A 13,171-nucleotide genomic window follows, 5' to 3' on the forward strand; every position below is an offset into this window, starting at 1 on the left:
GTAGTAGTAGTATATATATATATATATATATATATATATATATATATATACAAGCAATGAAAGTAACTACTCAATACATACATAAGTGGTCGCTAGGTGTCCATTAAAGGAAGAAATAATGAAGGGAAAAGAGATAATGGTAGTAATTATTTAATGAAAACCACATTTGATGAAACGCATTAATACCAATTAGTTTTAAAAACAGGTGGTAATTAAACACACACAAATTATATAAGAAAAAATTTCCTTATAAACATTAATATAAGTATAATATTATATATAATATTAATAACAAATATCCTTAAAAAATCATAATAACTAGTTACAATATAAAGCAGTATATTCATGATGACACAGCTTCTTACTCAACCATCCTTCGTCTAGACTGATCTTCAATCAGTCAGGGCTGGCCTCACATACTGTACTGTAAGTGGACCTTGGTTCTGGGACAGTGGCAGGAGCAAGTAATATCTTCATGGCTGATCTTCATCTGATTACACAGTTGTGGTTATGGGAGTAGTCATCCGTTTCCTAAACTCTGAAGTAAGGCTGTTAGAAGGATCAGGTGAATTTGCATGTTTGGGTTCCCATCAACAGAACACTCTTTCACAGGCTCCACGTCAGCCACAGTCAGGACAAAATATCGTCAGAGTTTCTTATGCTTCAGGGTGCTCTGCCATCATCAGACAGTATGTCTCCTCCGTGTAATGACATGGGTCGTAGAGCAAACAAAATTAACGTTTTGTAAATCAGCTGATAAATCCATTCAAAACAAGAGAAGCAAAAGAATGGAACAAAGTAAGGAATAGAAGCTGTATTGCCACATGGAATATGAATGGATATTCAGCTAGAAGTGTTGGGTTGAATGTCATGATGGCTTTGCCACAACCACTAACTATTACATTGTCCAGTTGACATTTCTACAGGTTTGCATGTTCTCATGTGTATAGCTCTTGTAGAAAAGGTATCTCTTGAACCTGTGGAGGCCCTAGTCCACTAGGCTTAGTCGGGTCTGATGCTGCCCAATGTTATTTCCATGACAACAGCTAACACATCTACCATGTTACCCATCCACATTCCATTCACTACTGTCCAGTTGTTTACAAGCAGAGCCCAGGAAATCAATGACAAGTAACGGTTCCTACAGAAATATGTCAGCCACTGTACAAGCATAAACCATTATGTTCTGATCATGGAAGTCCACTTACACTGATATCACATCTTCATTACACTCCTTCCAGATACTAGTTTTGTATAGAGCTGGGCAACTTCAAAGCAGCAGCATGTGGGTGTTACATTCTGCCTCCAGGTGTACACTCACAGTTTGCCTTCTAATGCATTTTTTGTACTCAAACAATGTTAAGTTAATATTGAGTAAAACTGTGTGCTAGTAAAATATATCAATTTGCGTGATTACAATTATTTAATGATAATCAAACAGTTGGTGGATTCGCCACTTTTATATGTGGTATGGCAAATAAGCTACTGTCTGTGAATTTCAGTTTCCGTAAATAATTTCAACACTCGTGAATATTTTGATTCAAACAAGTTGAAAATATCCACCAGAATTACTATCACCAAAACACCAGGCTTTCCTCAAAATTAATGCGAGCTCACCCATTACTGTTATTTTTTTCAATTATATTTCCAATACCCATCAAAAATTCCAGTTACTTTAACTTTTTTATTAAAATTGTTCAAGCCAGGGTTATTAATCATGCTGTCACGACAATATATATATATATATATCAACAAACACTCACACCAACCTAAGCTAAGTGCATTGTAACATAATAAAATACATTCACCAATTTAGACAGCCACCTACACCAGTAGTCGAACAATTACAATAATATATATCATTTTATATTGTCTTACTCCATGATAACACTGCTTCAATTCGACTATTACTGACATCAGTTTCCAACTGGAATTTACAATCTCGTCATGGATATACAACACCAGAGCTTCAACTAAAGCAAACTTTAGTAACCGGCCTGCTTGATTACATTTCTTAATCTATTTAAATTGCGCATTAGCTTTAGTAATAACGTATAGCAGTTCAGCAATCTTGGAAAAGTTAGCACAAAACGTTAGTAACATGATGCAAGACCAAGGAAACTACAGGCTTCTCGTTTGGTCAGGAATTGAGAACAGTCTTGCTCCACTGTGATATTTGCAGAGCTAGTAGAAACTCCATCCCTACCCATCCTAATGCTAATTACTGCAGATAAACACTGGTGCAACATTACGTCTTGGACAGATAACCGTTCAAGCTAGTGCTGCCCACTTTTTAAAAAACAACAACAACAGTACATATCATGTATTGGTTCCACTACCACAAATCACAGTGAGAATGTAGAAGACCTCATCCATAGTAAACCATGGAACATGACTTATGTATTGGGAAGTCATTGGGAATGTCATTCCCTTCACAACATACACTTATGATTCCCAATGTTCCTGACCTTGATCTGACCAGAATCATACGACTTTATCATAAAAGTACAAATTATCTGTTGAACAGAAAAAAAAGAAAAATAATTGCAGTTATCTTGATTTTTTACTAAATATTTATTGTTACATAAACATATCAACATAAAGATTTAATCATTATTTCGCCTACACTTACGTTACGACATTTCGATTTATTGCTTCTAAAACATCTAATTTACAGAATGATGGAAACGTTTAATACTGCGATAATACATCTTTATTCCTTTGAATCTGTGAGGTAATTTAAATTATCTGATGTTTGCGGAAACTGTTTATTCAATTGAAAACTAAACAGACAGAACAATTGTAAACTTCTACGTAAATTTGTAAAAACAGTTTGGCAAACACCTGATATTTCAGGTATAGATAAAAAAAATCCAAGAAACCAGATGATCAAAAGTTGGAACAATACTTCACTAAAGTTTGTTTGTTTGATTTGTTTGTTTGAAGTTAAGCACAAAGCTACACAATGGGCTATCTATGCTCTGCACACCACGGGTATCGAAACCCGGATTCTAGCGTTGTAAGCTTCACTAAAGACCCATTTGACCTGCGTATATAACAAGATTTATTATATACAGCCTGAAAGTTTGGAGCATATCTAGAGATTTGTCGTTACTTACCAAATTATATTAAAGTAATATCTTTATTAACTTTTCTTTTGTATTTAAATTAGACTTATTATACTAGTTTCATTAGCGCATGCAGAAAACTAAATACTTTAACTTAGGTTGGTTCCAACCACCGAAGCTATTTCCACAACGATGTTTCTATGTTTCTTCGTTGTGTACTGTATATATATATAATATTAAAAAAATACAGTTTACAGTGACTCATATAAAATGAAACAAAAGTATTGTTTTAATTTAAATATATTATAACGAGGAATAAATATACGCAGTAATGGCTAATCGCCACATGTTCATAATAATAATAACTTAATAACGTGTTCGAGTTACATTTGTTGTGAATCATGTATTGTACGAATTGCTATCTGACGTAAATTAACAAAACCAACAAAGAATTCTGACATAATTAACAAAACCAACAAAGCACTTCACTTGAAAAAAGTAACCACAAAGTACATCCAGTAAATCAATTCATTTCGAGGTTGAAGTAAAAAAACATCTCAGACATCAGCGCCGACTATCAGGATAAATAAAAATAGGGATCACTCCCTCCGAAATATTACTGTCTGAAGAAACCGTTTCACCTCCTACGTACTTGATGTTAAGTTAATGTGACATCTTACACTTCATAGTCACCTAAAAATGACGTCAACGAGACATTTCACACGACATAATTAACCACAGCTCAAGTCGGTAAACCCTTACATTATTTAATCATAATTCATTACACATTGGTGGCGACGAGAAATCTTTCATGAAATAATCAACTACAAAACGACGTGGACGAGAAATTCCACATGATTCAGTTATCAAAACATTATATACGAGACAATAAATTGCAGAGTGACGTTCAGTAAAGTCTCACTAGACATAATAACCAACGGAGCTAAATCAGCAGGACTTCTCTCATGACAAAATCGGCTAAAAAGTGATATCAACGTAACATCTCACGTGACTACAGAATGACGTCAGCAGACATCTCACATGACATAATCAACCACAATTCCTCACTGTGACTTTATAATATGAACAGTTTATCTTACAATAATGGCTGATTCGCATTTATCTATCTATAACAGCTACACTATTGAATGATGTTCATTAGACAGATACTTTCTCTATATATTTATCAAAATCAAGTTTAGAAAATTTTTGTGGTTCAGTTGTAGTATCAATTTCAAACCGACACAGTATAGCTCTAAATTTCTAATTTTTAGCCGCGGCATAGTGGCTCATAGAATAGCTCTGAGTTTTTTCAAGTACAAACTTTTAGCTTGACCGATTTGAAATCTAATTACAGCCGCAGCTATTGATGAATATCTCTTGTTACAATATGTATTTTTCATCTACATATTGCTAGACCTATGACTAAGAGTAAATGGGACGTTTTTTGTTTGTTTGTTTTTTTTTTCGGTCACCAAGTGTGATTTTTATATTCGAGTTAGAGTTTGTAGATGACCGTTTTGTTTTATGTTCTTTTACATACATTGACGTTGTTTAGGGATGATTTTTTTAAGGGTAAATTGATCACATTATTTAATTTTGGTAAAATTCATAGTTATTTTAAAACTGAAGTTGCAAACATCATATAATCGCCAAATAAATAAGAGAATAAATGTTGGTGCATGAATCATATTTTAAATGTAAATTTGAGTAACTTTTTGTATATTGGTCTTTAGTTAATTACTGACGTAGTAGCATGTAATATGTAAGAAAAGCATTTGATTTGATATTTGAGGGGGGGGGGGAAGTTAGGCTAGGTTACCATTTACAAGTATACAGTCCCCTAGTGGGTCATCGGTAAGTTTACGGACTTACAACTCTAAAATCTAGTATTTATTTGCACGCAATGGACAGAACGTAGATAGCCCATTGTTCAGTTTTGTGTCTCAACATACAAATAAACATCTATACAATTAATTTCTTAATCGTTTTACTTAATTTTATCCTAAAGAGTCACATATCAGGAAAAAACTTTTTTCCATCCTCAATTTCGCTACGAAGTATTAACTTATATCTTGACGTACACACCAGAACATTCAGTAACATTAATTTACTAGTTTTGGACATAATAATTTAGCTCATAGTCAACGAAACTACCAATAAGAAAAAAATTACGAACATTTCGGTGTCTTCAAATAAATTAGACTTAGCTTTACGTTTTGTACATGAATATAAAATTTACAACCAGTCTTTTTTTTTTCTCTCGTCCAAACTCTGATTCAACCAGTATATATAACTATACAGAGTTGAGTCCGTTTTGTTAAAGCAATGCTGAACACGTAAATCAGCAAGTCATGTGACAACCACAGTCAGTTTTAAGTTGCGATGGAACGGAATGTAGGATATGTAACAGCCCTTTCCGACTTAAACTATTCATACACTCAGATCACAAATTCGTGTCCAGATCAGGAATTTAAAATTTCTAAGATTGGGATGTTCCTTGTGCTTAATGACAATGGGAAACAAACGAACATGAATAAATTTGGGACCACGGTACTACCCAAACAGAAAACTGTAACAAGTCGTACTCCAGCCATAGTAAGCAAAATGTGACGTCTTGCAACAGGTGGGAGTTTATGAGCACAAAGGTCAGTGGCAAAAGCTGTCCAGGTGTCACAGGCAACAGTATGCAATATAATCAAGAAAGATCTTCATCTGGAAGCGAGGCCAAAGGGGCGTGAGTTCATCAAGATAAGGCTTCAAGTCATACCTCCCGTTCAACTGTCTCATACCTCAAGCAGCTGCAGAATGAAACAGATATTAATAGTGTTCCATCGAAGACATACCTGTCTAGTCACCTAACCCAGCAGCTATGGATCTTTTATGCAATCGGACTGTTGAAACAGGCTCAGTGAAACCGTCATCTTTGTATACCAGATGGATTATTGAAAATCTTCAGGAAAAAGTGGTATACTTTGGGCATGACAGCCTTACGACGGAGCCTTTGTAGTGGAAAGTAAGCTGCAAGTCTATTGTCAAGATGCATTGCCGTCAGATAGAGGACGACCGGACGTGGCGAAACGGACTGTAACAGCGGCGAAGCTCCAAAATTGTTTTCGTTTTAATAAATATACCCAACCCTACGTATAAGCTTATTTTATTAACTATCATGTTTCTTCAATGATAATCGAAAGCCTTGACAAAGGCTGGTTGCCAGAGAAGTCGCGAAGTAAAATATTTTAATATCTTGAACACTGTGTGCAAATTGATTCTATTTATATACATATAGAAATAAACAGATATTTTTGCTGTTTGAAGAAACATCAAGAAGAAAATAAGTAGGTTTGTGAAAGTTTTTCAACACGTAATTATAAAGTGCATTTAAGAAACTAGCAGAAACCCCGCCCTCTAGGTAAATATAATTGATAGTTCCTGCGAAAGGCTTTCAGGCCTGCAGCCTTTTCTGGAATTGTCTGACAGTTCTACAACAATACTTGACATTCAATAGTGTTCACCATGCATGAGAAAAAGGATTTTATTGAAATTTTAGTTTAAAAATGAGTTATTATAACAGCATTACATCACAGAGTATATTTGATTGAAGTATTTCTTCGTAGACGCAGTTATCACTGAAAGTGTCTTATTATTTTTCTATTACAACACTCATGAGATTTTTACTAAAGAAAAACAAATAATTTCTTAAAGTTTGTTTTTTATTGTTTTATATTTGAAACTTACTCCTTTCTTTGTACTTTTTATTGGTTAAATCTGAAACATATCATTTTTGTGGAAATTTCAGTTGTTTTATTTATTGCTCGGCTATAGAAATACTATAGAGTTTTGGACCTATACATCGCAAGCTCCATTATGAAAAGATGCCGAAAATGTAAATTAAAATTGTAATGAAAAAAATCTTCCTGCATGAGTTAAAGTTTAGTAATATGAAGTGATCGTAAAACAAAAAATAAATTCCAATTGCTACTTCACCAAGCCTCTTTTTTATATACCAATATTTAAATGCGGTTTCATGTGTTGCATACAAACAATAATACTGAAAAAGCATTAACTTTTATATTTGTTCCCTTTGAACTAATGATTTTCGTATTTTAAGCCCCCAGTAGCACAGCGGTACGTCTGCGGAATTACGACGCTAGAATCCGGGTTTCGATACCCGGGTGGGCAGAGCACAGATAGCCCATTGTGTAGCTTTGTGCTTAATTACAAACAAACAATCGTATTTTAGATTATTTGAAATTGATATTTTGAAATACAAATCATGCCTTCTGTAAAAAAAAAGTATAAGATGCACGAGAGTTCCTGCCAAACGTTTTGCACAGAAAAGAGTAACATAATATAAAAAACACGAATTATTCATGCGACATTAAAGTGAGAAAAAAATTACCTTAATTAATTAAACTTAATTACTCAAAATACCTGGTACTAATTAGACTTCTTTCGTTACCCATTAATCCCCCAGTGGTTCAGCGGTAAATACACGGACTTACAACGCTAAACTCCGAGGTTGGATTCTTCGCGGTAAACGGAGCGCAAATAGCTTATTGAATAGCTTTGTAATAAGAAAATATCAATATTATCCATTTTCTGTCCTTTCATACACCAGACTTTATCTCATGCCAATCGCAAAGAAGTTATGATAACAGTTTCTATAAAGATTTAGATTTAACCTGTTTTCTAACAAAGAATAGCGTAATTAATTAACTTTCTAACATAGGATAGCGTAATTAATTAACTTTCTAACATAGAATACTGTAATTAATTAACTTTCTAACATAGGATAGCGTAATTAATTAACTTTCTAACATAGGATAGCGTAATTAATTAACTTTCTAACATGGAATACTGTAATTAATTAACTTTCTAACATGAAATACTGTAATTAATTAACTTTCCCTGGTGGATTCGTTTAACTTTCTTTTACAAACATCGTTGTTTCGAACATCACTTGTGGCTGTAGAAATTAGAACTATATATGTCAGGAATTCGAATGCACTGAGTTAGATAGCTGAATTAGTTCAAGTAAAAAAAATTTCATAACAATGTGTAAAAAATTACACATTTCAAAAACTTTTACTTTCTTGAAACCAACCACTGCACGAGTGAAAAGACTTCAGGGAAGCCATCAATGTTCCGTAGTATCTGTTTTATTTTACAAAACAACAAGAAGAACCATTGAAATCAGTCACTACTAGCACATAAAACTGAATGAAAAAAATTCTTTATTTACAAAATGTCTGTCTTCTGTTAATAAATTAATAAAAACAACAGAAAAAGATATTTACCACACATTTTATCTACCTTGAACCTCGAGTTATTTTGCTTAAAAGTAAAATATTTGTGTATATCGATTGCAATCTTACATTTTTAATTTAATAAAGTCAGTGACACAAAAGCTATTCGAACAAAAACTGATTAAACTCTGATACACGAGATTAATTTCGGAGTTGTTTTCCCTGTACGACGTGAAAATAGGAACGACATAAAATATGTTTCGTGGTCGATAACCTGCATATAAAATCAAAGAGACTTACAAAGCCAAAATCCGCGGTAAACACAGCAGATAGCCCGATTTAGCTTTACTGTAAAACAAACCTACAAACTAACTAAAATTAAAGACGAATACATCAGGCTAACAATGACACATAGAATATAGAACGAAAACAAATACTGAATTTGTGGATGATACATAAAACAACAGAATAAGTTAGGGCACACATAGAAAATTAATGTATATGTGTAACTCCAGTCTATGAACAGCTCAGTGAATTAAAACACTACAAATAAGAATGATTACTAGTTTGAGTAATAAGGTAGGTTTATTTTGTTATTTTGCACATGTGATTTGTCTTAGTTTGTCATTTTTATTTAATGCAAGCCAGAAGAGAAGTTAAATAAATAAATTGGGTGAATAAAAACTGTGTGGTTTTGATTGTTGAGGTTAAATGCACTGAATCTACTGAAAACTGCGCTACAGAATGTTAAAATGACTACTCGCCCGCAGTGAAACGATTCTAGAAAAAATAAAATATTTAAACAAATGCCCCTCCCCAATGTCTTAGCAGCTTATAGCGCTAAGAATCGGGTTTCGGTACTCGTGGTGGGAACAGCTCAGATAGCTCATTGTGTAGCCTTGTGTATAACGACAAACACATTAAAAAACCTTGAACAACAACAACAAAAAGAAATAAATTATGTAAATTACAATATATAATTGACAAATAAATGTTTACCTTGTGCGCTCTATGTACTCAAACAAGGGCTATCTGCGCTATCCCTTCCTAATTTGGAACTAATAGACTCGAGATAAAGTAGTTTATTAAGAGCTCAATATTCGGCGGAGACGTCAAGCACGTAATCAAAGCTTATTACGTTGTTATACAATCGAGACGTATCGTCTATATAGTAACACATGTGTAGCGGATACATCCGTCATCTTATTCGTCTCTCGCGTTGATTTTTCTGTACGTTTACACTAGTAGATTATTTAATGTACACATAAGAAAACACAAAGTTGTGTATATTATAAACACGATGAAATATCGTATCTCGCTTCAAGCCGGAAGAATAAACATAGTTTAATAAACTCACCCTTAGGGCTATAAATATTGTGTGACGATGAAACACGTGTTTAGCATGCTTGCTCAGGCATTACTTGGTTACATATATACATCTGTGTAAACATAAGCACTTGTACAGTTTATATAACATTAAAAAACTATCGGGATTGACCTTCAAGGTGCGAGCCAACATACATCAATGTTCAGCAAGCAGTGTTGGATTCACAACACCAAACAATAATGTTAGCACTTTCCCTTCTGTTGTTAATTGTTAAAAGGTTCTTTCAGTTAAATGTTCAACGAGCACATTTTGGAATCAGAAGACCAAACAATAATGTTAGCACTTTCCCTTCTGTTGTTAGTTGTTAAAGGGTTCTTCCAGTTAAATGCTCAGCGAGCACATTTTGGAATCAGAAGACCAGACAATAACGTTAGCACTTTCCCTTATGTTGTTAATTGTTAAAGGGTTCTTCCAGTTAAATGTTCAACGAGCACATTTTGGAATCAGAAGAACAAACAATAACGTTAGCACTTTCCCTTATGTTGTTATTTGTTAAAGGGTTCTTCCAGTTAAATGTTCAACGAGCACATTTTGGAATCAGAAGACCAAACAATAACGTTAGCACTTTCCCTTATGTTGTTAATTGTTAAAGGGTTCTTCCAGTTAAATGTTCAACGAGCACATTTTGGAATCAGAAGACCAAACAATAATGTTAACACTTTTTCTACTGTTTATAAAAGGTTCTTCCAGATATATCTTCAGCAAGCACATTTTGATTCAGAAGACCAAACAACAATGTTAACATTCTCCCTTTTTTTAGTATTTTGGTCCTTCAATTTATAAGTTCTGGCCCTCACCACTTTCAGTAGATGTAATAGTAAACCCTTCATATCTCCTACTGAAAGGTATCCTCAGATACATTTTCATCTTCGCTGTGGAAGAATTCGAAGTTGAGCTTAAATACTGGCATTTTGTTTTACAAGTGAGAAATTTCAATGAATAGTTCTAGAATTCGTTATAACAATCTACCGAATACTGAAATAATTGATGCGTTGGTTTTAGCAGGAGTTTAGATATACGAAGTTGTTAAAATATGCAGCTTTGTATATAAAAGTTATACTTCTAAATAATTATTTAATTATTCATTGGTTTGAAAAATCCCTATGAATTTCAATGTTTTAGAGGTATATTTAATAATAATTGTAAATCGTACTTAAGAAGTTTCGTTTGTAAATGCCATCGTGAAGTGTTTTCTCAATGGCTGGGTTACGATGTATTCAGTGACAAAAACTGATCTGTAAAAAACAGTTAACAACTATAAGGGTGAGGACATAACTTGGAATCCTTGTATGAGGATTTTTTTAACTAGTAGGCTGTCTTGCAAGTACTAAGCCTTACCTACTTACAAAACATAAAATGAGCCACGTTTATTTGTATGTTGAAAGAATAAAACAGTTTTAAAACGTTTCAAAACGCAGTCAAGGCTTGGATGAAATAATGTTTTTTACTTATACAGAAAGGCAACTACTTATCATTTAAATGTTGCTAAAACGCTGCCAAATATACCGTGATAATCATCATCACAAACAATTCGGAACCTACAAAAGACCATCTTTGGAAACAATAAAACAAAATATATGATCATTTCTACATAAACAAATTGCTAGTGATAACGAAGACTCCTTAACAGTAACTCTGATGAAAGAGCTGAGATATGTGTGGTAAGTAATGATGTTTTAAGGATATGTTTTTATCATATATATATTTTTTCTCATATATATATTTTTTCTCATAAAACCAACTAAATGCTGAATGTTCCTTAGTACGCACTCACCTGTCTTTCACTTCTGCTGCTCTGTCCCTCTGTCGGCGATTTTTGAACCAGTTACTGACTTGGGTGGTCGTTAAGTTGGTGGCTTCGGCAAGCTCCCGTTTCTCCCGGGGGGAGGGATAGGGATTGTGTACGTACCATTCTCGTAGCACATTTCGAGACTTTTCCTTAAAGCAGTAACTAGTTTCTTCTCCATCCCAGATAGTCCGCGGCAGAGGGAATTTCCTACGTATGCGATATTTCCCCACTGCTCCCAACGGCCGTCCGCGAATTCGCTCTGCTTCTATCCCCTGTGTGCCTTGAGCCAAAGAGTTTGTAACTTAGGATGAGCGGCAAGCGAGAAATTATAGCTTTCCAAGATACGGTATAACTCCTTAAAGTTGCCCCGGTGAAACGCCACGAGGGCTCTCGCTTTGAGAACACTTTCGTTCTTGTGAAGATGTTCGCAAGCAGGCAATGACCAAAGAAAACGCGCTAAGCGGTCAATGTTTCCGGACTGTTGCAGGACCTCACAAACGCACGCTACCTGTTCCTGGGTGAAGCCAAAGGACGGCATTACGGGAGAAGGAGATGACGGGCTTATATTAGCGCAGCTCGCCAAGGGCGGAACACTGCTGCCGTTAATGGAGAGAGCAGGAAGCTGCGGTGGGGTTATCCCGTCGTTCATAGGTCCTAGAATCATTGATTAACACAAAGTCACTGCTACGAGAGTATACTTAGGTTATCTAGTTCACTTACAAGCTTTGGAACATTGACAAATATGTAGATGATAGAAGTAACTTTTTCCTAAGCTCGAATTGTTGTTATCCTCGCGAGAGTACTCAGAATTCTCAACCCTGATTCTTTCACCTTTAAACTATCTAACTTAGTTGGGTTGGTGCACCGCACGCGTAGATCTCACACAAACACATGGCGGGTTATGTTAATTCATTACAGTTCAAAGTACGCCGATCTGACTTCCTCGATTCTAATAGAGAACTTTGCAATCTTCCCGCCCCCGATTTGAGACCAACCAATCGTAATCAACCTATGATAACAATTATGTCAGTCACTTGCAAGTTTACTCCACCTTAATGATGACATCAGAGACTTTAACACGCCTCCTAGCACATGCAATGAAGCAATCACCGCTGAATTATACTTGTTCTCGTTCTGTGTATTCAGTAAACTTCTTTGGTATAAATGGCAAAGAATTTCAAGTTTAATCGAGAAACGTTTCTGAAACTCTGAGAACGTGACAAAAAAATCTGAAATTCTGCAGATCTCGTAATATCACCCCCTGTTATGTATCAAAATTACTGCATAAAGATAGAATTCTAGCTTCACTGTAAACATCAACATTTAAAAAACAAAATGAAAGGGAAGGTTTTAGTTATATGAGGAGGATATCACGACATTTTACTGCCGGTCATATGATTGCCGCAACATTTTACTGGCATAGTAAATGATAGTCGGTTCCTTTTCACTGCCGGCAAATAATCATGTTTTCCAAACAAAACATTTCCTAGCACATTTAACGACTTTATTCTAAAAAAGTTACACTGAATAAAGTAATTGAATAAGCTACTGGGGGGGGGGGGGGCTATCACTATATAGCAAATACGTACACTATTATTCATATTTGCACGGGTACAAGTTTCATGACTTAATTTTCGTGCTTTCATAATATTCCGATGATATAATTTCTATACATGCA

General features: G+C 34.6%; 1 pseudogene; it reads right to left on the minus strand.

The window, feature by feature from the left end:
- Positions 1-12,452, minus strand: part of LOC106460051 — a 45,739-nt pseudogene extending 33,287 nt beyond the window's left edge.
- Between the last annotated feature and the right edge of the window lie 719 nt (positions 12,453-13,171).

The sequence above is a fragment of the Limulus polyphemus genome, unplaced genomic scaffold (genome assembly GCF_000517525.1).
Source record: "Limulus polyphemus unplaced genomic scaffold, Limulus_polyphemus-2.1.2 Scaffold699, whole genome shotgun sequence".
In the NCBI taxonomy this organism is placed as follows: Eukaryota; Metazoa; Arthropoda; class Merostomata; order Xiphosura; family Limulidae; genus Limulus; species Limulus polyphemus.